The 25,520-nt window shown below is 45.5% G+C and overlaps 1 protein-coding gene across 1 annotated transcript in view; it reads left to right on the top strand.

The window, feature by feature from the left end:
• Positions 1 to 9,621: 9,621 nt before the first annotated feature.
• OSGIN1 (oxidative stress induced growth inhibitor 1) overlaps positions 9,622 to 25,520 on the top strand; it is a 44,331-nt gene continuing 28,432 nt past the window's right edge. Inside the window, exon 1 of the mRNA XM_040329102.1 lies at positions 9,622 to 9,769. The gene's annotated coding sequence lies outside the window, so the exon portion shown is untranslated. The remainder of the gene's footprint in view (positions 9,770 to 25,520) is intronic.

Genomic DNA, 25,520 nt, shown 5'->3' with positions numbered 1-25,520 from the left:
ACATCATTTTCCTCGACGAGTTTCTTGTTAGGCTTGTCGAGAATCTTGACGAGCTTTCTTTGCGTACACACTGTCAAGACAAAATCTCGTTGTTTTTTAAAAGCGGCGACGTAAAACACGAACGACGGCACTATAAAGTGGACGTTTGATTCCACTGGCGCCACCCTTCTGAGCATGTGCGGGTTTCTAAGCATACACACAAACGTGTTTCTCGTCGAAAACCAGCCCGACGAGGAACACGACGAGGAAATTGAGACTCCCGACGAGGAAAAAGAGAACTTGTTCTCTTTTTATCTCATCGAGTTCCACAACAGTTTTCTTGATGAAAAACATACACACGACCGTTTTCCTCGGCAAAAGTTTCTTGATGGATTCTGTCGAGGAAAACGGTCGTGTGTACGAGGCCTGACAATAAATTCTGCTATGATCACTAACATCCAGTCAAAATCCAGAAAAGTAACCACATGACTTCAGAAAAGGAGTGGGGGTGGGAATTAAAAAATAATGCCTGTCTCCAGGCTAGTGCATGAGATATGTACCGTATTTATCGGCGTATATTGCGCACTTTTTTCCCCTTAAAATAAGGGGGAAATCGTGGGTGTACGATATACGCCGATAGCCACTTCCCGCGCTCAGTTTGAATGGAGCCGCCGACATATACCGAGTGCAGTACACTCGGGTTCATTCGGCTAGGCTCGGCTTCGCTCGTGCTCACGCATAAACGTCACAGAGCGTGAGCACGAGCGAAGCCGAGCCTTGCCGAATGTACCCGAGTGTACTGCACTCGGTATATGTCGGCGGAGGCGTTCGAACTGAGCGCCGGAAGCGGGGACTCAACGTGAGGCGCGCGCTGGAGAAGCCGGAAGGACACCACCGAGGCCGCAGACGGACGCCGGACCGGACGATGGACGCTGGGCAAGACACCAAAACTGTAAGTAATAAAATCTTATAACATTTTTTTTTACAGGAATTTCGGGGCAACTTTAGGGGTGCGCGCTATACGCGGGAGCTCACTATACCCCAATAAATACGGTAAATAACCTGTCACTCACAGCAAGGGGGCGGAACGGACAAAGGTTTTTCTCTGCAAGTCCGTTTTATTTCACTGAACAATAAAAGAGGATTGTTCAGAGCTGGATTTACTCTGCATGGCAAGACTGGGCACAGATGATAGGAAATCTTATACTCTACATTGTGAAATAAAAAAATTTTGGGGGGGTTTACATCCACTTTGACCATTCTGCAATAAAACTTTAAAAAGGCAAAAGTGACTGGTGCCCAATATGCTTTCTCAGTCTCCCCATTTTAGCCATGAACTTAGCCCTGGGGTGAAATGCCCCCGCTACTTGGGGTGCTATCCTGTCTTTGTGGTGTCAGGGGGGGGGGGGCTACATCACTTTAAATCATTATTTATTTATTTTTCGTGTTTTTTTTGGGGTAAATAAACCAAATAAAATAGAACTTTAAATCATTATTAACAAAATGGATTCAAAAATATGTCCAGAAATTCAAAAACATACAGAGCTAAGCAGAAATGCTACTTTTCACACACTCCTCTGGATCACACATGGGTAATGTATGCAGGATAGAGAGAATGGAGTATGATTAATGGAGTCAGGGGTGTGTGAGAATAAATATGGAAATTGGTTCATTTATTCCATTTAAAATGGCCGTGTAGTATTGCGTTAATCTGAGTTTACAATCAAGCAGTGATGAGGAAATATATCTGGTCCGGTCACAGATCGCTGACGTACTATAATTATTATTTTGCTGTGTCACGGTGCTGTAGTGTTAACATGACAGTCAGGAAAGGGTGTCAGCGCTTTTCTCCATGGTGGATTATGGTAGCTGCAATCAGGCTGGGTTTAGTTCTGGCTTTCACAAGAATAAATGTTTGCTGGGAGGGTACTGGATTATAGTTTCATACAGTTGCTGCTCCTACAATGTCAGGGCTATGCTTTGTATATTAATAGGCAGTGATACAAGTCATTGTTGTCCCATGGCCTGACTACTGACCAAAGTTTATGACAACTTTATTTTAGCACTGGGGGTTCTAATACAAAACTTGAGCCAAGACTCCTCAGCATTTTCAGAAAGCTTCTATAGGTGATCCCAGTAAGGATTTTACAATGAAATACTGCGCCAGAACTTCCAAAGCTATGTTTGGCACACAGTTGCATCATGGTGCCATTGATTGTAATGGGAGAAGGGGCGGACTGACTATTGAGTCACTCGGGAGGGCCCCATGTCACTAGGGGGCCCCATCAGGGTTGCCAGGCTCAGTAAAACCAGGGACAGTATGTAAAAATCTATTAGGTAGATTCAGAAAGAGTTAGGTCGGCTTATCAGTAGATACGCCGACCTAACTCAGAATCTACGCCGACCTATGTTTAAGTGTATGCTCAAATAGAGATACGCTTGCGCCGTCCTATCTTAGATTGCAATATTTCAGATGGCCGCTAGGTGGCGCTTCCATTGCGGTCGGCGTAGAATATGTAAATGAGTTGATACGCCGATTCACGAACGTACGCCCGGCCGCCGCAGTAGTTTTACGCCGTTTCCGTAAGGCATTAGCAGGCCTAAAGTTATTCCATCTATTAGGTGGAATAACAATGTTCAAGTATGGCCGCCGTTCCCGCCGCGAGATTCAAATGTTTTACGTCGTTTGCGTAAGTCGTCCGCGAATCGGGATTTACGTCGTTTACGTCCACGTCGAAATCAATAGGCCCGTGAGGCGTACTTAGCCGCAATGCACCCTGGGAAATGTAGGCGCCCGGCGCATGCGCATTAAAAAAAACGTAAAAAACGCGAGGTCAAGCCTCATTACCATTAAACACGCCCCCCTCCAAGACATTTGAATTCGGCGCCCTTACGCCCGCCCGCTTTAGGCCACGCCGCCGTATATTAGCAGGCAAGTACATTGAGAATCACGTACTTGCCTAGCTAACTTACAGCGGCGTAGCCTAAACAGGCTAAGCTACGCCGCCGCAAGTTTAACCCTTTCTCTGTGAATCTACCTTTATGGTTTTTTTTACATCTGTCCCTGATATGTCTGAAACCAACATGCTTCTGATGTGAAAATTCTGAGATTTTAGCTGCCCGGCTTCTGCACTGCCTCCTGGTGTGGTGGCCGTCTGTAAGCCCAGGGGCCCCATAGTCTTCTATTGCCCGGGGGCCCCATGAGTTGTCAGTCCGCCCTGACAGCAAAAGCTGTACAGTGCTGCTCATGAATGTTCCCCAGCACACTATACCAACTTCTACAACCCCGCCGGCTCCCAATTCATAAAGCACAACGACTGATTATCTGAATTAGCTTAAGAATGCCGCTGTCACTTTTCACAAACCGATCTGTCACCGCCGTCCTTCTATGGCTTAGATATGATCTCCAACAAATCTGAATGCCTTCATCTACTGTCACTCTCTGGAGTCCTTATATTTACACTATACTCCGGGCTAAGAAGGTTTTCTTAAAGAGGAACGCAAGTCCCTTTGATTGTGAGCCACAATCAAAGGGACTGACGTTCCTCTTTAACCACTTCAGCACCCGGACCATTTGGCTGGCCAAAGACCAGGCCACTTTTTGCGATTCGGCACTGACAAATGCGCGGTCGTGCGACGTGGCTCCCAAACAAAATTGGCGTCCTTTTTCCCCCCACAAATAGAGCTTTCTTTTGGTGGTATTTGATCACCTCTGTGATTTTAATTTTTTGCGCTATAAACAAAAATAGAGCGACAATTTTGAAAAAAATGCAATATTTTTTACTTTTTGCTATAATAAATATCCCCCAAAAATATATATAAAAAAAAAAAATTTCCCTCAGTTTAGGCCGATACGTATTCTTCTACATAACGCGCGCCGGCGTATAACGCGCACCCCAATTTCAGAGGGAAGTTTCAGGAAAATTTTTTTTTTTTTTACATTTTGTGGTCAGTGTCTATCTACAGCCTCAATGCAGCCTAATCTGTGCCTAAATGCAACCTATGTGCCCATCTCCAGCCTAAATGCCGCCTATGTGCCCATCTCCAGTCTATGTGCCCATCTCCAGTAATCCAAAAGAGTCACTCACTGTTGGTTCTCTTTTGGGCCAGATGGTGGTGGACTGGGGTCGCTGTTGTCCCTGCCTCTGTCAGCGGCGGTGGGAGATCGTATTCTGTGGAGAGGGGGACAGCGTTCCGTGAAGCACAGTGGTCACTTCCAGGTACGGATCGCGGGAGGATACACAGTCCAGCCTCCGCCATCGGCATTGGACCAGCTCCTGTGATTGATAGAACACTGGTCCAATGCCGGTGGTGGAAGCGGGACTGTGTTAGAGCCGAGTAAACAGGAGAGACGGCTCGTGAATTCCGGCGGCGCTCGGCGGCACTCAGCAGCACTCGTCGCCCTCCTTACCCTCCGAGCCTAAGGTACACGGGGCCAGATTCACGAAAATTTGCGGCCGTGTAACGTAACCCGTTTACGTTGCACCGCCGCAAGTTTTCAGTGTAAGTGCCTGATCCTCAAAGCACTTACCTGGAAACTTGCGGCGGTGTAAAGTAAAGTCGTCCGGCGCAAGCCCGCCCAATTCAAATGGGGCGGGTACCATTTAAATTAGGCGCCCTCCCGCGCCGGACGTTCTGCGCATGCTCCGGGCATACTTTAACATGGTGGAGTAATTTTACACCATGTTAAAGCACACCTAACTTTGCGACGGGAAAAAAAGACTTGCGCCGACGTAACGACGGGCAAAACCTTTGTGGATCGCCGTAACTGCTAATTTGCATACCCGACGCTGGAATACGACGCAAACTCCCCCCAGCGGCGGCCGAAGTGATGCATCCTAAGATCCGACGGTGTAAGTTAATTACACCTGTCGGATCTTAGGGCTATCTATGCGGAACTGATTCTATGAATCAGCCGCATAGATACGACAGGAGATACGACGCCGTATCAGGAGATCGTATCTCCTCTGTGAATCTGGCCCACTATCGGCATATAACGCGCACCCGTGATTTACCCCCTATTTTCAGGGGAAAAAAGTGTGCGGTATACGCCGATAAATACGATATATATATATATATATATTATATAAAATGTAAATTGGCGGTTTTATGAAGGAACATCAACTGTAATAAATATGCTCTTAATAGGCTCGCTGCGATAGTCAAACCTGACTGATATAAAGATGTTTGGCTTTTACTTTGGTTGTGCAGGGAACAAATTAAACAAAAAAAACAGTTTAGGTGGTGTATTTATAAGAAAAAAAAAAAACATATACCACTTTAACAAGTGAAAATGCATGTACCTTTCATTCTGTGCGGATGAGTAAAATAACAAATGTTATTAGACTATATACTGTGCTGGTTGAATGCTTTTGATTTACTTAAAATGGGAAGTTCTGCATTTGCCCACTAGATGGAGCTAAGTATCACAGATCTGTGTTACAGGTCTGTCTGCCAGCTTCTGAGAGCTATCTACAGTTAGATATGTCCAAAGTAGAAAGTACAACTAAACAGTCATATCAAAGGAAGATAATAAACTGTACACAGCCTCAATGGTATCGAATAAGATCATAATAAATGTTTGTATACATTCCTCGTGAATCTATCTATCTATGGTCGCCGCTGCCACCCCCTATTCAGATGTCTGGCCCCTTTTCAGGTGCCGGGAGCCTAAATTACAGCGGCGGGGTATTTTTTGGAGGCACCAGATTAGAGCCATAGGCTCTAATAGACGTCCAAAAAGGTGATCAGTGGGCGCCATGCTGGGCACTCGCAGTTCCCTCAGCGTTGTGTTAGGAAAGCGAATGAATATTCGCTTTTCTAACAGTGAACCGCCTCTCCGCCAATCAGATGCTTGGGTCTGTTATCTGTCACCTGATTGGCTGAAACTACAGGCGCTGTGATTGGATGCCTATCGGGCGTCTTATCATAGCAGAGGACGGGAAGAGAGGACGGGAGAAGACCTTGAGGAGCGTGTACACCGCCGCGGTGACCCGCTTCTGCACCGAGGCAGGTAAGTGCCAGGCGGGCAGGGGATGCACACTGGCAGCATTTGATGGGCACAGTAGCAGCAATTGATATGCACACTGGCAGCAATTGATGGGCACAGTGGCAGCAATTGATGGGCACAGTAGAGGCAATTGATGGCACAGTAGAGGCAATTGATGGGCACAGTAGAGGCAATTGATGGGCACACTGGCAGCAATTGATGGGTACAGTAGCTGCAATTGATGGGCACAGTGGCTGCAATTGATGGATACAGTGGCTGCAATTCATGGATACAGTGGCTGCAATTGATGGTCACAGTGGCTGCAATTGATGGGTACAGTGGCTGCAATTGATGGTCACAGTGGCTGCAATTGATGGTCACAGTGGCTGAAATTGATGGATACAGTGGCTGCAATTGATGGTCACAGTGGCTGCAATTGATGGGTACAGTGGCTGCAATTGATGGTCACAGTGGCTGCAATTGATGGTCACAGTGGCTGCAATTGATGGTCACAGTGGCTGCAATTGATGGATACAGTGGCTGCAATTGATGGATACAGTGGCTGCAATTGATGGATACAGTGGCTGCAATTGATGGTCACAGTGACTGAAATTGATGGGTACAGTGGCTGCAATTGATGGTCACAGTGACTGAAATTGATGGGTACAGTGGCTGCAATTGATGGGTACAGTGGCTACAATTGATGGATACAGTGGCTGCAATTGATAGGTCACAGTGGCTGCAATTGATGGGTACAGTGGCTGCAATTGATGGGTACAGTGGCTGCAATTGATGGGTACAGTGGCTGCAATTGATGGTCACAGTGGCTGCAATTGATGGTCACAGTGGCTGCAATTGATGGTCACAGTGGCTGCAATTGATGGTCACAGTGGCTGCAATTGATGGTCACAGTGGCTGCAATTGATGGGTACAGTGGCTGCAATTGATGGGTACAGTGGCTGCAATTGATGGGTACAGTGGCTGCAATTGATGGATACAGTGGCTGCAATTGATGGGTATAGTGGCTGCAATTGATGGTCACAGTGGCTGCAATTGATGGTCACAGTGGCTGCAATTGATGGTCACAGTGGCTGCAATTGATGGTCACAGTGGCTGCAATTGATGGGTACAGTGGCTGCAATTAATGGATACAGTGGCTGCAATTAATGGATACAGTGGCTGCAATTGATGGGCACAGTGGCTGCAATTGATGGGTACAGTGGCTGCAATTGATGGGTACAGTGGCTGCAATTGATGGGCACAGTGGCTGCAATTGATGGGTACAGTGGCTGCAATTGATGGGCACAGTGGCTGCAATTGATGGTCACAGTGGCTGCAATTGATGGGTACAGTGGCTGCAATTGATGGGCACAGTGGCTGCAATTGATGGGCACAGTGGCTGCAATTGATGGGCACAGTGGCTGCAATTGATGTTTTCCTTTTCAGTTTGTTTGCGCCCCCCAAAATTGTGAGCACCAGCCGCCACTGGTGTTCCCACCCATGCCATCCGATTCCTGTCCGAATTCACACTTCGCCCTGCGATCTGACAACCGATCCGGGGGTGTCAATAACATTGATATTAACTGAATTGACGCGCAGTTTTCGGCACTGGAATGGCAGGGTTCCTGCGTCGCTATAGTGCGAATCGAGACTCAAAGATGACAGTTTCTAGAAATCTCTTTATACAGAATCACTTCCAGAAGAACTCGTGTTTTTTCTCTGCACCATGAAGTAGAGAATGTGTTTGTCTTCCCCAGAACCTTGGATCTGCAGCAATTCCCTCCATGAGACACAACAATGTATCAGGTTATTTCTGAGTCTGATTACCGCTACAATGTAACCACAACATTCCATCAAACATCAATATACAGTATAGGGACCTGTCTGAGTCTGTAGTAGTGTTGGGGTCACACAGGCTGATCGTTATTTTAACCACTTCAGCCCCGGAAGATTTGGCTGCTCAATGACCAGGTCATTTTTTGCGATACGGCACTTCATCGCTTGAACTGACAATTGCGCGGCCGTGCGATGTTGTACCCAAACAAAATTGACGTTCTTTTTTCCCCCACAAATAGATTTTTCTTTTGGTGGTATTTGGTCACATCTTTTGTTTTTGTGCTATAAACAAAAAAAGAGCGACAATTTTGGAAAAAAAAGGAACTTTTATCTTTTGCTATAATAAATAATAAAAAAAAAATTTTTTTTTTTTTTCAGTTTAGGCCGATATGTATTCTATCCATATTTTTGGTAAAAAAAAAAAAATAAAAAAAAATCGCTGCCTTCTTCTCCTCCCCCTCCTTCCGGATTCTTCTCCTCCCCCTCCTTCCGGCTTCTTCTCCTCCCCCTCCTGCTGGCTTCTTCTCCTCCCCCTCCTGCCGGCTTCTTCTCCTCCCCCTCCTGCCGGCTTCTTCTCCTCCCCCTCCTGCCGGCTTCTTCTCCTCCCCCTCCTGCCGGCTTCTTCTCCTCCCCCTCCTCCCGGCTTCTTCTCCTCCCCCTCCTGCCGGCTTCTTCTCCTCCTCCCCCTCCTCCCGGCTTCTTCTCCTCCCCCTCCTGCCGGATTCTTCTCCTCCCCCTCCTTCCGGCTTCTTCTCCTCCCCCTCCTGCTGGCTTCTTCTCCTCCCCCTCCTGCCGGCTTCTTCTCCTCCCCCTCCTGCTGGCTTCTTCTCCTCCCCCTCCTGCAGGCTTCTTCTCCTCCCCCTCCTGCCGGCTTCTTCTCCTCCCCCTCCTCCCGGCTTCTTCTCCTCCCCCTCCTGCCGGCTTCTTCTCCTCCCCCTCCTTCCGGCTTCTTCTCCTCCCCCTCCTGCTGGGTTTTAGCTGCTGTAGAGAAAGACATACAGGGAATTGGTTCCGGTAATCGCTCCACCTCTCTGCCGCATCACCCTCCCTGTGCACCCTATGTTGCCCCCACCCCCACCCCCACCATGCTGCCAACTTCCCTCCTTCCTGCCGGCAGCTGCAAGCACACAATAGGATACCTTAGGATGGAGAATGGGGGAAGGGTCCTGTAAGCATGTTATATTCCCCAGCCCCTTCCTTTCCTGAAAAAACATGAGTGATCAGTACTGATCCCTCGCTGTGTTCATTCATTACTGAAGCATAGCAATCTTAATTTGTGTGATTTGATATTGGGGGCTGTACGGGGCCCAGAGGTTCCTAACAGCAGCCTTGCTTACCATCCAAGTCACCGGGTATAAATGGAGGGGTAAGGCGTAAAAAAGAAAACTAAAGCAACCACACATCTAATGATTGGTAAACTAATGGAATTCATTTTATGGGTACAGTGGCTGCAATTGATGGTCACAGGTGGGTACAGTGGCTGCAATTGATGGTTACAATTGATGGTCACAGGTTTAGCCCTCCTTGTCTGCAGATGTCTCACTGATCTCCGGCACACAGCTCAGCATCAGACATGGAGAAGAGATCAGTGTAGATCTCCTGTGTGTTCGTCTCTCAACTCCGACAAACTTTCCTCTCCTCTCCTCCGCCAGTGACGTCACAGGATCCCATTCATAATCTGCGGGAGCCTGCTGACTCATGCTTATCGGATAAAAGGAGAGACCCCGCCCCCTCATCCCGTCCCTCACCCCCTCGTCCCGCCCCCTCATCCCGTCCCTCACCCACTCGTCCCGCCCCCTCACCCCTCGTCCCGCCCCCTCTACAAGATACCTGCCGCTCTATATAACACGGAGAGGAGCTGTGCGCACATGTACGGAGGAGAGCCGAGCTGTCATCATCTCCGATCATCTATCATTCCCGATCATCTCCGCTCATTCCCATCATTCCCGATCATCCCATAGACTGGTAAGAATATAGAATAGTAATGTCTCCTTTGTCAGTGTCCTCCATGTGCTCCTCTGTGTATCCGAGCTGTCATCTCATCCTGTGTGATGTAACCAGCAACCCCCCCCCCCCCCCCTTACCTAACACTCCGCTCTCATCATCTTATACAATAATAGTACACTACTCATAGCATATCATAGTATTACACTACACATAGGAGATCATATATTACACTACACATAGGAGATCATAGTATTACACTACACATAGGAGATCATAGTATTACACTACTCATAGGAGATCATAGTATTACACTACACATAGGAGATCATATAGTACACTACTCATAGGAGATCATAGTATTACACTACTCATAGGAGATCATATATTACACTACACATAGGAGATCATATATTACACTACACATAGGAGATCATAGTATTACACTACTCATAGGAGATCATAGTATTACACTACACATAGGAGATCATAGTATTACACTACTCATAGCATATCATAGTATTACACTACTCATAGGATATCATAGTATTACACTACTCATAGCATATCATAGTATTACACTACACATAGGAGATCATAGTATTACACTACTCATAGGATATCATAGTATTACACTACACATAGGAGATCATATAATAGTACACTACACATAGCATATCATAGTATTACACTACTCATAGGAGATCATAGTATTACACTACTCATAGGAGATCATATATTACACTACACATAGGAGATCATATAATAGTACACTACACATAGCATATCATAGTATTACACTACTCATAGGAGATCATAGTATTACACTACACATAGGAGATCATAGTATTACACTACTCATAGGAGATCATAGTATTACACTACACATAGGAGATCATATAATAGTAAACTACACATAGCATATCATAGTATTACACTACTCATAGGAGATCATAGTATTACACTACTCATAGGAGATCATATAGTATTACACTACTCATAGGATATCATAGTATTACACTACACATAGGAGATCATAGTATTACACTACTCATAGGATATCATAGTATTACACTACACATAGGAGATCATAGTATTACACTACACATAGGATATCATAGTATTACACTACTCATAGGAGATCATAGTATTACACTACACATAGGAGATCATAGTATTACACTACACATAGGAGATCATAGTATTACACTACTCATAGGATATCATAGTATTACACTACACATAGGAGATCATAGTATTACACTACACATAGGATATCATAGTATTACACTACACATAGGATATCATAGTATTACACTACTCATAGGAGATCATAGTATTACACTACTCATAGGAGATCATAGTAGTCACTACTCATAGGAGATCATAGTAGTACTTTACACATAGGATATCATAGTAGTACAGGATCACATAATATATCATACATAGCTTCCAACTGTCCCTGATTTGGAGAAATGTCCCCCTTTCCTCCTCATTTGTCCCTCATTTTGGTCTGATCTGTATAAATGTATATAAAATGCACTTTTTATCTATCAAAAAGTTTTTCCCAGTGCTAAACCTTTCATCTGATTTCTAAATTGCTGCATTTGCACATTTTAAAAGCCAATATAAAGGAATAGTAGTGGTAAAAAAAAGTCCCTGTGGATTTAATTAACTTTTTTTTTTTTTGGTTAATTCTCCTTTAAGGGGGTGTGGCAGGGGGCGTGCCCTATGCCTACATACGTTCCAATCTCAAAATGTTGGGAGGTATGTATCATAGTACAGGATCAGATAATATATCATAGTACAGGATCACATAGTATATCATAGTACAGGATCACATAGTATATCATAGTACAGGATCGCATAGTATATCATAGTACAGGATCCACAGAGTTCCCCTTTTACATCTGAACTCACAGAGTTCCCTTAAAGCGGGAGTTCACCCTAAAAAATTTTTTTAACATTAGATTGAGTCTCATTTTGTCAAGGGGAATCGGGTAGTTTTTTTAAAATCGAAGCAGTACTTACCGTTGTAGAGAGCGATCTTCTCCGCCGCTTCCGGGTATGGGCTGCGGGACTGGGCGTTCCTTTTTGATTGACAGGCTTCCGACGGTCGCATCCATCGCGTCACGAGTAGCCGAAAGAAGCCGAACGTCGGTGCGGCTCTATACGGCGCCTGCGCACCGACGTTCGACTACTTTCGGAAAATCATGACGCGATAGGCTTCCGACGGTCGCATCTATCGGCAGACTGTCAATCAAATAGGAACGCCCAGTCCCGCAGCCCATACCCGAAAGCGGCGGAGAAGATCGCTCTCTAAAACGGTAAGTACTGCTTCGATTTTTTTAAAAAATAGCCAATTCCCCTTCACAAAATGAGCATCAATCTAAGGTTAAAAATTGTGTTTATGAAACAAAAAAAAAAAAAAATTGTCATTTCCAGGTGAACCTCCACTTTAAGTGTAAGGTGGGACTCTGCAGACTCTGATGTAAGGGAGAACTCTGGGGACTCTAACATAAGGGATGCTCTGAGAACCCTGATTTAAGGGGGGAACACTGAGAACTCTGATGTACAGGGATGAGTCTGGAGTAAGGGGAAACACTGTGGCCTCTGGTGTAAAGGTAACTCTAATGTAAGGGGTGCTCTGACAACCCTGATTTACCTTAGCGTACTCATTCAGAGGCTAAAGTTATAGACAGGGATGGATGGCGAGCTCACTCACCCCTTCGCAGTCAGCACCTCTCATTCAGATGTATCTGCGGCTGCTGGGCCTCAAATTTCCCAAAGGAGTAGGAGCGGGAGGAGTAAGAGCAGACACAACACTCAATCCTCTCCCATCTGTGTGTGTGTGGGAGGGGATAGCTAGTCCTGGTTTTGGGCAGTGTGAAAGAGCCAGTGGCGGCTGGTTGTTTTTTTTTTGGGGGGGGGGGGTCTATGGGCGGATTGTTTGCCCCCCCAGAAAAAAAACCTGTCAGTTCGCAAATGGGACAGAGGCCCCCGGCAGCAGCTTCTCTCTGTGCATTTGCTCCCTCGGTCCCCCAGCGTCTTTTCCCTCCTCCTCCTGGCGGCCAATTCAATCTCATCTCCTTTCAACCAATCGGGTAATGGGTCTTCCTGATTGGCCGGGAGGAGGATCAGTGTGAGAATAGCAAATATTCATTCGCTATTCTCACACAACTGGGTGGGATCAGGGCACACTGCTCTGCGCCCCAAGACCACCCCTTTTTTAAGCCTATTAGAGCCTGTCTCTAATCATGTTCTTCAAAAATACACACCCCCGCCATAGGAATCCATGCGTACAGCGCCCTGCGTTTAGTTTAGGGGGCCGAAAGCATGGATGTGGGGGCGGCGCCTGTGCACCCCTAACGGATGGGCCGCCACCGCCTCAGCTTAGACAACTGCAGTCAGCAACCCTGCTTGGAAGCCATAGTCCGGTCTGAATAATGTGTCCAGGTTTCAGGCAGTCTGAAACCCGGACTCAGTCTGATCAGACTTATCCTGACAGTCTGATCAGACTTATCCCCCCCTTACACAGACCTTCGCTGGAATAACCAGGGTGCTGCTGTTTCTCCTCCCCCAGCTCTTGCAGCTGAAAACAGCGAGTCACTTATAAAAAAAGTGAAAAGTGTATTTATAATGTTTTTATATTTCTGCACATAAATGTTTTTCCTTTCATTTCTATTTTAAATGAAATGGGTTGTTTTTACAAGGTGAGGGTTCGTGTATACTTCAATATTGCTGAATCATTTCTGGATGGGAGCTTGCCAGTTTTATATCATACATCAGAAGCGGGTGACCTTCTACACAGTGCAGATAAAGATGAGGAAGTAGAGCGCACATTACAACATACACAACTTTCCCATAGCTTCTTAAAAAAATATGTTTTTCATTGATTTTTGGTGCATCCCATATACATAGAGCAGGAACATTATAGTATATTTACCCCCCTTTCACAAAAATGCACATCAGTATTGCAGCTCTGCATGCCCATGTGATACTATCCCTTAGTGATTTCAGACATCATTTTTTTTTTCTTCTATTACCGTATATACCCGAGTATAAGCCGACCCGAGTATAAGCCAAGGACCTTATTTTACCACAAAAAAATGGCAAAACGTATTGACTCAAGTAACAATGCCCATTTGCACACCTCACTGTGCCCATTTGCAACCTCACTGTGCCCATTTGCGCGCCTCACTGTGCCCATTTGCGCGCCTCACTGTGCCCATTTGCGCGCCTCACTGTGCCCATTTGCGCGCCTCACTGTGCCCATTTGCACGCCTCACTGTGCCCATTTGCACGCCTCACTGTGCCCATTTGCACGCCTCACTGTGCCCATTTGTACACCTCACTGTGCCCATTTGTACACCTCACTGTGCCCATTTGTACACCTCACTGTGCCCATTTGTACACCTCACTGTGCCCATTTGTACACCTCACTGTGCCCATTTGTACGCCTCACTGTGCCCATTTGCAACCTCACTGTGCCCATTTGCACACCTCACTGTGCCCATTTTCACACCTCACAAATGGTAATATAGGTGATAAGTCACCTTCTCACTGCCTGTTTTAAGCAGCTACATGCATTGCACGGGGTTGCAGGGTTGTTGCAGTACCACTGCACGATTCTGGCCAAAATGTTTTTGCTTAGACTAAAGATCGCGATTCTCACGGCGTAAAATCTTTCACATTATACAAAAAAAAAATTGGGCTAACTTTACTGGTTCCTTTTTTTTTTTTTTTTTTTCAAAAAAATTACATTTGAAAGAGCGCTGCGCAAATACAGTGAGACATAAAATATTGCAACAACCACCATTTTATTTTCTAGGGTCTCTACAAAAAATATATAAATATATATATCAGGGCCCGGATTCAGATAGCAGTTACGACGGCGTATCTCCGGATACGCCGTCGTAACTCTGAGTGTGCGGGGTCGTATCTATGCGCCTGATTCAGAGAATCAGTTACGCATAGATTTCCCTAAGATCCGACCGGCGTAAGTCTCTTACACCGTCGTATCTTAGGCTGCATATTTACGCTGGCCGCTCGGTGGCGCTTCTGTAGATTTACGCAAGGAATATGCAAATTAGGTAGATACGCCGATTCAGACACGTACGTCCGCCCGGCGCGTTTTTTTACGTCGTTTACGTTCGGCTTTTTCCGGCGTATAGTTACCCCTGCTATATGAGGGGTATCCTATGTTAAAGCGGAGCTCCACCCTAAAGTGGAACTCGCGCTGATTGGAATCCTCCCCCCCTCCGGTGTCACATTTGACACCTTTCAGGGGGGAGGGGGGTGCAGATACCTGTCAAAAACAGGTATTTGCACCCACTTCCAGCCCAGCATTCACGGGCAAAAGACGGGCATTGCATCACATCCCGTCACCCCCCGTTGTGTGCTGGGAACACTCGGCTCCCAGCACACAGCGGGAGCCAATCGGCGGGCGCAGCGCGATTCGCGCATGCGCCGTAGGGAACCAGGCAGTGAAGCCGGAGCGCTTCACTTCCTGGTTCCCTCAGCGTGGATGGCGGGGGGGCAGCAGAGTGACGAGCGATCGCTCGTGCTCTGCTGCGGACGGCGCTGGACTCCAGGACAGGTAAGTGTCCTAATATTAAAAGTCAGCAGCTGCAGTATTTGTAGCTGCTGGCTTTTAATATTTTTTTTTTGGCACATCCGCTTTAAGTATGGACGTCGGGCCATCGTTGATTACGTCGATTACGTCGTTTGTGTAAGTCGTTCGCGAATAGGGCTGTACGTAAGTTACGTTCACGTCTAAAGCATTGACGATTTGCGGCGTAATTTCGAGCATGCGCACTGGAATTCTTTCACGAACGGCGCATGCGCTGTTTGTAAAAAACGTCTAATACGTGGGGTCACAACTAATTTATATAAAACACGCCCACATCATCCACATTTGAATTAGATGGGCTTACGCCGGACCACATATGCTACGCCGCCGTAACTTAGGGCGCAAGTTCTTTATGAATACGGAACTTGCGCCCTAAGTTACGGCGGCGTAACGCTCCCCCCCCCTGATAGATACACCATTGTATCTGAATCCAGGCCATAATGTTTAGGGGTTTTAAATTAAAAAAAATATTTTAACTTGAAAACATCAACGGTCAGAAAAAGGTTTGGTGTTTAAGTGGTTAAACGTTCCTAATTTACATGCAGAAGTCTATTACTTTGATGTAAAAGTCAAATTGATACAATGTTTAGACTTAACATTCCACGGATAGAATGTTTTAAAACTTGGCAGACTGCCCAGACTTTGACCAAAGTGCAGAGAGAAAATTCTCTGCATACCAAAGTTCGGGGAAGATCGGGAAACCCTTTGTCAAGATCGCAACGGGAAAAAAATTGCGATGACGATTCTTGCCGATTAATCGTGCAGCTCTAAGTACGACCCCATTACCTTAAAAGCAGTAGTAAAGTCTCACTTAAAAAAAAAAAATTCCCTCTGCAAATTAGGTCATAATGTGCTAGTATGCACCACATACTAGCACATTGGGAAAGCCTTATCTTTTAAAGCAGGGGTCTTCAAACTATGGCCCTCCAGTTGTTCAGGAACTACGATTCCCATCATGCCCTAGTCATGTCTGTGAATATCAGAGTTTTACAATGCCTCATGGGAAGTGTAGTTCTGCAACAGCTGGAGGGCCGTAGTTTGAGGATCCCTGTTTTAAAGTGATCCCTCCAGGGGTGCGCTGTCACCACTGACACAGATTCCATGTTCACCCGGGCTTCCTTCCACGTGTCTATTTGAATGGCCGGGCCATGGCGGTGTCAATCCCGCGCATGCGCACAGGCGCCTTGGTTATGACACAACGTGCTCAATGGACGGCACACTCAAAGGCGTTGTTCTTTGAGAGCGCAGTGCGCATGCATCGGTTTGTGGAGTATTGGAGTGCTTGGAGTTACGTAATGACAGATAATATGTGATCAGTGTAATGTTATATAATTATTACTCATTACTGATTGCAGCATAATAATCCAGCAATACAGTTCTATAATGACTTGCTATCTTTGAAGCTCATTGCATCATATCTTATCAGGTGTCGCATATATATGTACAATACGCTGTATTTACAAACTCTGTGCAGTAGCGTGCTCTCTGGAACACGTGTGGGTCATGTGATTGGGTGTGACGGCCATCTTTGTGTACAGCGTAATGATTAACAGAAGGAGGTTGATATGCAGAGGTTGCTTCATTAGTATATCGAAAAAATAACTGTGTGATAGATTACTTTTTGCGCTTTTATTATACTTTAAACAATTGGGGGGAAAATAAACGATTAAACGGTAAATTTTATGATCTGGGAGCAGCATTGACAAGGAATAGAAAACTTTTGCCTGCATTGTGTCATTGTGGCCGATTTACAACCCTGATCACATCGGTCTGTGTCCAGGCCGCTCATCCGTCTCTCACCACAGGTGTGTGGATACACGCGAACAGCGACGACTCCTCTTAGGCTGAACTCGCAATAAAATGCGGGGAATACGTATGAACATTTCCATCCATTTTATGCGTGTTTTAACGCACGTTGACTTGCGTTTAGGTGTGTTTTGATGTGCATAGATGCGCATTTTAGCGTGCGTTAAATGCGCTGTATTTGGAATGATTTCCTGTGACATCACATGTGGCTGGGTCACATGCTGGGTCACATGCTGCACTGGCCAATCACAGCCATGCCAATAGATGGCTTCTAGGTAAAACGAATGGTGATTGGCTGCCCTGCAGCGCACCATTACATTGCCGAACACCGGACCCGAAACCGAACTTTCAGCAAAATGTCTGGGTTCGGGTCTGGGTCCAAAAAAAAAGTCCTTTACAGTTCGGGTTCGCTCAACCCTAGTCTTTAGTAAATCAGGCCCATAAAGTCTGTGTTAGTGCATTAGAAGAGCAGTAGTAGCCACCAATCTCCAGATCATCAAGTGGAATTATATGAATAAATAATGGAGGTCTGTGTGTCACTTTAACCACTTAACGCCCGCCGCACGCCTATTTACGTCCACAGAATTGCACGTACAGGCAGATGGGCGTATATATACGTCCCCGCCTTCTAGCGGGTCGGGGGTCCGATCGGGACCCCCTCCGCTGCGTGCGGCGGGCGGATTCCCGCGGGGAGCGATCCGGGACGACGGCACGGCTATTCGTTTATAGCCGCCCCGGAGCTGAAGAACGGGGAGAGCCGTATGTAAACACGGCTTCCCCGTGCTTCACTGTGGCGGCTGCATCGATCGAGTGATCCCTTTTATAGGGAGACTCGATCGATGACGTCAGTCCTACAGCCACACCCCCCTACAGTTGTAAACACACACTAGGTGAACCCTAACTCCTACAGCGCCCCCTGTTGTTAACTCCCAAACTGCAACTGTCATTTTCACAATAAACAATGCAATTTAAATGCATTTTTTGCTGTGAAAATGATGGTCCCAAAAATGTGTCAAAATTGTCCGAAGTGTTCGCCATAATGTCGCAGTCACGAAAAAAATCGCTGATCGCCGCCAATAGTAGCAAAAAAAAAAATGTATAAAAATGCAAAAAAACTCTCCCCTATTTTGTAAACGCTATAAATTTTGCGCAAACCAATCGATAAACACTTATTGCGATTTTTTTTTTACCAAAAATATGTAGAAGAATACGTATCGGCCTAAACTGAGGACATTTTTTTTATATATATATGTTTTTGGGGGATATTTATTATAGCAAAAAGTAAAAAATATTGCATTTTTTTCAAAATTGTCGCTCTATTTTTGTTTATAGCGCAAAAAATAAAAACCGCCAAGGTGATCAAATACCACCAAAAGAAAGCTCTATTTGTGGGGAAAAAAGGACGCCAATTTTGTTTGGAAACCACGTCGCACGACCGCGCAATTGTCTGTTAAAGCGACACAGTGCCGAATCGCAAAACCTTGCCTGGGCATTTAGCAACAAAATGGTCCAGGGCTTAAGTGGTTAAAAGCCGCCCATCCAGCCGCTGGGTATGCTTGTAAAGCGAATGTGAGCTCTTCAGTCATTTTTATGGGGCAGGAAAGAAATGTCAGTAAAGAATGAATGTATACGGCCACATTTAATAAGGCCGCATGTATTCTAGATCAGGGAGACCTTCGGAAAAGGGTCATTGTAATGCAGCACTATTTATATTCCTCCGTATTTTCATTAATATGACACAAAATGTAGTCTTGTATATTCTGTACAGAAAAAGGAGCTTTATAATAGAATACAGGAGAGGAGATAAAAGTCGGTAATATTCCAGAGTGATAACGTGACCGTCTGCTCTATGGAATGGATTTGGTAATGACCAGCAGACACAGTTGGGTAATCGGCCATATACAGCCAAAGTTCAGTGTCCCGTCACTATCTTTAGGTACAGTATTAGAACTGGAGGTTTTCTTTGTCAAACATTCATTTTCCACTTTCATGATGACTAATAATTCAAGCTTTGTGACATGTAATGTATTTTTATCTTTACAGCACATTGACTTGATCTTATCACAAATACTATATGATGATTTAACACAAAGTATTTTCAAGCACCTGTCATAGCCACTGTCTATTTTTTTTATTTTTTTTTACACAACTTTTACTGTTCAGTCAACACTTGGTGTACTTCGAACTATAGATCAGTTTAAGATGAGCTCGCCAGTAATTTCAATCATTTACGAGTTTATTTATAAATCATTTGTTGGATAAACGCCACAAGCATTCGTCCCGGCTGCTCAAACTTTCCCTACTATGATCCCTGGGATCTTCAGCTCCATCTTGTGTCCAAAATGAAGTATATTTTTCTAAAACACCTCAATCAGAAAATATATACCTCTTTTTGGCCACCAGATGGAGCCAACAACCATAAAAAGCCATCCAACAAATGCTTTATTAAAGACCCCTTTGCCTTTACTAAAGCTGGATACACACTATACAACTTTTGTTGTTTGATTCCCTTGAGCTTTACCTTTAACTACCCTATTTCCCAAAAAAATAAGACCTACCCTGAAAATAAGACCTAGCGTTATTTTCCAGGAGGGCTGCAATATAAGCCCTACCCTGAAAATAAGCCCTAGTTAAAAATGCTTGTAAAATCCTATAATACACTCTATTATAGTAGTGTATATAGTGTACAATGTGTGTGTTTCTGTAATATAATTGCAGGGGAAGAGAGCTCCGGCGGTTAACAGAAGCACAGAGCGGCTCTATACCAAAGGTATTTGGCACAATTATATTACAGAAACACACACGTACATTATATAATACTGTAATAGAGTGGATTGTAGGATTTTACAAGCATTTTAACTCAGTTCACTCTGGGGATTTCTGACAGGCAGGGAGGGAGAGGGGGAGAGAAGACAGCACATTACATGGTAAGACCTACCCCGAAAATAAGCCCTACTGTGTCTTTTGTTGGCATAATTAATATAAGACCCGGGCTTATTTTCGGGGAAACACGGTATGTAGTGCAAGCGCCTGTCTGATTGCAAACAAATTGAAAGTGTTTAGGTTTGACCTCCTATTATATCGTTTTGGTAAATCTAAAGGAAAAAAATAGAAAGAAAATGATATAGTGTGTATCCAGCTTTAGCCAAAACATTCCTAAAGCTGGATACGCACTATTAGGTAGATTCAGGTACGTTCGCGTAACTTTGCGGCGGCGTAGCTTAAGTAATTTAAGCTACGCCGCCGTAAGTTAGCGAGGCAAGTACATGATTCACAATGTACTTGCCTGCTAAGTTACGTCGGCGTAGCCTGAATCGGCGGGCGTAAGGGCGCCTAATTCAAATGTGTTTGAGGGGGGCGTGTTTTATGTTAATGAGGCTTGACCTCATGTTTTTTACGTTTTTTTTTTACTGCGCATGCGCTGGGCGCCTACATTCCCCAGTGTGCATTGTGGCTAAGTACGCCGCACGGGCCTATTGATTTTGACGTGGACGTAAACGACGTAAATCCCGATTCACGGACGACTTACGCAAACGACGTAAAAAATTTGAATTTCGACGCGGGAACGGCGGCCATACTTAACATTACTATTCCAATAGGGCCTAGCTCTAACTTTACGCGTCCTATCTCTTACGCAAACGGCGTACAAGTACTGCGTCGGCCGGGCGTACGTTCGTGAATCGGCGTATCTGCTCATTTACATATTCTACACCGGCCGCAATGGAAGCGCCACCTAGCGGCCATCCAAAATATTGCAATCTAAGATAGGACGGCGCAAGCCGTCGTATCTTAGATATGTTTAAGCGTATCTCTGTTTGAGAATACACTTAAACATACGTCGGCGTAGATTCTGAGTTAGGTCGACTTATCTATTGATAAGCCGACCTAACTCTTACTGAATCTACCTATATAACATTTTCTTTAGATAATTTTTTCCTTTAGATTTAAAGGGGTTGTAAAGGTAAAAAATGTTTTTCCTAAATAGCTTCCTTTACCTTGGTGCAGTCCTCCTTCACTTACCTCATCCTTCCATTTTGCTTTTAAATGTCCTTATTTCTTCTGAGAAATCCTCACTTCCTGTTCTTCTGTCTGTAACTCCACACAGTAATGCAAGGCTTTCTCCCTGGTGTGGAGTGTCGTGCTCGCCCCCTCCCTTGGACTACTGGAGAGTCAGGACGCCCACCAACACACAGCTCCTTTCTCTATCTGCAACGTAGAGAGCGTCCCCTTGATCGCCCCCTAGTGTTAACCCCTTCCCTGCCAGTGACATTTTCACAGTAATCAGTGCATTTTTATAGCACTGATCACTGTAAAAATGACAATGGTGCCAAAAATGTGTCAAAAGTGTCTGCCATAATGTCGCAATACTGATAAAAATCGCAGATCTCCGCCATTACTAGTAAAAAAATATATATATATATATTAATAAAAATGCCATAAATCTATCCCCTATTTTGTAGATGCTATAATTTTTGCGCAAACCAATCAATAAACGCTTATTGCGATTTTTTTTTTACCAAAAATATTTAGAAGAATACATAATCGACCTAAATTGGGGGAAAAAAAATGTTTATTTAAATATTTTTTAAGGATATTTATTATAGCAAAAAGTATAGCTTTTTTTCAAAATTGACGCTCTATTTTTGTTTATAGCGCAAAAACTAAAAACCGCAGAGATGATCAAATACCACCGAAAGAAAGCTCTATTTCTGGGGAAAGAAGGATGTCAATTTTGTTTGGGAGCCACGTCGCACGACCGCGCAATTGTCAGTTAAAGCGACGCAGTGCCGAATCGCAAAAAGGGGCAAGGTCCTTTAGCTGCATTTTGGTCCGGGTCTTAAGTGGTTAAGAAAACCTTCTTAGCCCGGAGTATAGTGTAAATATAAGGACTCCAGAGAGTGACAGTAGATGAAGGCATTCAGATTTGTTGGAGATCATATCTAAGCCATAGAAGGACGGCGGTGACAGATCGGTTTGTGAAAAGTGACAGCGGCATTCTTAAGCTAATTCAGATAATCAGTCGTTGTGCTTTATGAATTGGGAGCCGGCGGGGTTGTAGAAGTTGGTATAGTGTGCTGGGGAACCTTAGGGGACATTCATGAGCAGCACTGTACAGCTGGCTGGGCGGGGCGACCGCGCTGCTTATCTCTGTGTTCCCATTCATCTGCCAGGCAGTATACTGTACACTCCTCTTCAGTGACGGCTGGTGCTCCAATTTTTTTTTGGGGGGGGGGGGGGCGCAATCGGAAAAAAAATTGCAGCCTCACTGTGCCCATCAAATGCAGCCACAGTGCCATCAATTGTCACCACTGTGCCATGCCATCAAACACAGCCACTGTGCCATCAATTTGCATCACTGTGCCATGCCATCAAACGCAGCCACTGTGCCATGCCATCAAACGCAGCCACTGTGCCATCAATTTGCATCACTGTGCCATGCCATTAAACCATCACTGTGCCTGCCATTAAACGCAGCCACTGTGCCATCAATTGTCACCACTGTGCCATGCCATCAATTGTCACCGCTGTGCCCTTTAATTGTCACCGCTGTGCCCTTTAATTGTCACCGCTGTGCCCTTTAATTGTCACCGCTGTGCCCTTAAATTGTCCCTGCTGTGCCTATTGATGTCGCCGCTGTGCCCTGTAAAGTCCCCCTTTCCCCCCCTCCGCCCGGCACTTACCTTTACTGGAGTCAGCCATCCACGTCCCTGGATGTCTTCTACCGCCCTCGATGTCTTCTACCGCCCTCGATGACTGACATGCGTCTCAGCCAATCAGGTTACCGTTAGCCAGAACCGGCCAACCTGATTGGCTGAGACGCCTGTCAGTCTTATCCAAGGAGCGCATCCCTAGTGCGTTCCGAGGATAAGCTTCCGGGACCCGAGGGTTGTACTCGGAAAAGCCTATCAGAGCCGTTGGCTCTGATAGGCACTTCCGTACAGCCAACCAGCTGCCGTTATTCAGATGGCCGGACATGAGCGCCGACCATCTGAATCGAACAGCGGCAGCGGCGATAATAACATAGATTCGTGCAATGCATGAATCTATGTTATTAGACTCAGTGGCAGTGAGAGCCAGAGGGGGCGGCGCTCCAGCGCCCTCTATGGACGAACCGCCACTGCTCCTCTGCAACGTAAAAATGACACTAGCAGTGAAGGTGTTAACCACTAGGTGGTTTTTGCAATATTTTATGTCGCACTGTATTTGCGCAGCGCTCTTTCAAATGCAATTTTTTTTTATTAAAAAAAAACGAACCAGTAAAGTTAACCCAAATTTGTATAATGTGAAAGATTTTACGCCGTGAGAATCGTGATCTCAATTCTAATCAAAAAAATTGTGATTCTCATTTTGGCCAGAACCGTGCAGCTCTACTACCTAGCAAGTCACAGACCCAGAAACATATGTACTATACATATCAAGGGTGCTGACACTTCACTGGTTGCATGCTTGTTCTGGCTTGTCCTGTAGTAAGAATATGATGATGGCCCTGGCCGCGTTTGGTCAGTGATGGGGATTTCCCAAACAGCAGTTGAACTGGGCAGGGATGCTTCATTGGTTGCTAGGATGCTATCAGTTGCACAGCTGATGGCGTCTTAGCAACCAAGGATGTCATGTGGCCTGGGGGGCTGAACGTGTCACTCATGAGGGAGACTCTTTATGAATCCCAGTGAATGTGTTTGGCCTAAAGGCATAGGTGTGTGCAGCCTATTGCATTAGATTGTGCACCCCAAAGCTCAAATACACACTACCGATCACTCACAATCTTCATCTTCTGTGACGGAGAGGAGTCTGTGACGGAGAGGAGTCTGTGACGGAGAGGAGTCTGTGACGGAGAGGAGTCTGTGACAAAGAGGTATACTTTGTCACAGACCTATACTGGCCCCTTCCCTTCAGGAAGGGAAGGGGCCAGTAAATTACATACTTACCTTCCCTCACTCATTCTAAAACATCCCCACAGCAACAACCGGCGGGTGAGGAGGGAAGCCAGAAGGGCTGTAGGGAGAAGGGGAGGAGCTAGGGCATTAGGGGGAATTTGTGCAGCACGGGGGATTAGGGTGTGCCTGGGCACACCTGGCACACCCTCCTTAGATTTTGGCTTGTGCCCCTACACTATAGGCATGCCAGTCTTTTGTAGATGTTTGGCAGTGAACAGGTTAAGCGAGGCAGTTATTGTCTTTGTGGTGGGCACTCCCACATGGCACATTTACAATCTTTTTTTATCATAGTTGATCTGAGGTGAGCTGCCAGCAGAAGGACAAGCCGGGTTATTGACAGGCAGAACAGCCTGAGTGACACAAAGATCAAATCATGCCCATATCTGAGGGCATAGAATCCTTTCACCGGCTGCCAGCTGTACATCCAGAGCCAGGCTGATTCATTACACAGACAAGGCAGGGAACATCTGCGGGCGCGGAGAAAATTGCTTCATTTCATTTTTTGCCTGCAGCCTTCAGTCTGAGTCCCGGGAACCTTCTATACCACCTAGATTTTTATTATAGATTCCAGAAATAAGATGTTCAGATCGGTGCCCGTCTGTGCTGAAAGTGACACTAAATGCTAATTGCTGGTTAGATTCCGCGAAATGACTTAAAGCGGATCTCCACCCTCAATACCACAGCAGCTCCATATTCATACTGCTCCTAAACAATGATGAATCGGATATTTACAATAAATTTAGTATTAGTGTACCTTATTAGTTAGCCAGGCTTCCGGTCTGCCCCCCCCCCTCGGGTTTCCGACGGGTTTTCTCCAGTTTCCTGTGCCGCGCTGTGTCTGCTGGGAGACAGTCTCAGAGCTCCCTAATTACAATATTCTAGATGGGGATGTCAGTCAGGCAGTTCGGCCAATCAGTACTGTGAAGGGCGGGGTTTATTGTAGAGTGCTGGAGGAGCATCTCTGTTAGAAAACATCGCGCGACTTCGCTCACACCGCTAGTCACCATAGCCAGTGCGAATGCACGAGATCGAGCGGTGGATGCTGGGACAGCATCCACCGCAAATAGGAAGTGCCTGCCTATGGAAATCCAATGCCCATAGCTAAGATGGCAACAGCAGGAAAACACCGATTATAACTATTTATTGGGGACAATATTACAGCGGAGCGGCGGGGGAACACCAGAAACGTGAGTTTAGCACAGCAGTGCTATTACACATTTAAAAATACCATTTAAAAAAAAACGTTTTGGCGTGGGAGATCCGCTTTAAGTGCATTTATACTTAACTATATAATTGATATGTTAGGAAACTTTTACACATTTAAAGTATAAATAAAAGCAAAACATTTTTATTTGGATAGAAGGGAGAGGGATTAGAACCCCTGTCAGTTTTTATTGCT

Source organism: Rana temporaria, chromosome 11, assembly GCF_905171775.1.
Source record: "Rana temporaria chromosome 11, aRanTem1.1, whole genome shotgun sequence".
Classification (NCBI taxonomy): domain Eukaryota; kingdom Metazoa; phylum Chordata; class Amphibia; order Anura; family Ranidae; genus Rana; species Rana temporaria.
The sequence above is the reverse complement of the archived record's forward strand: the minus strand, read 5'-3'. Positions and strand labels throughout refer to the sequence as shown.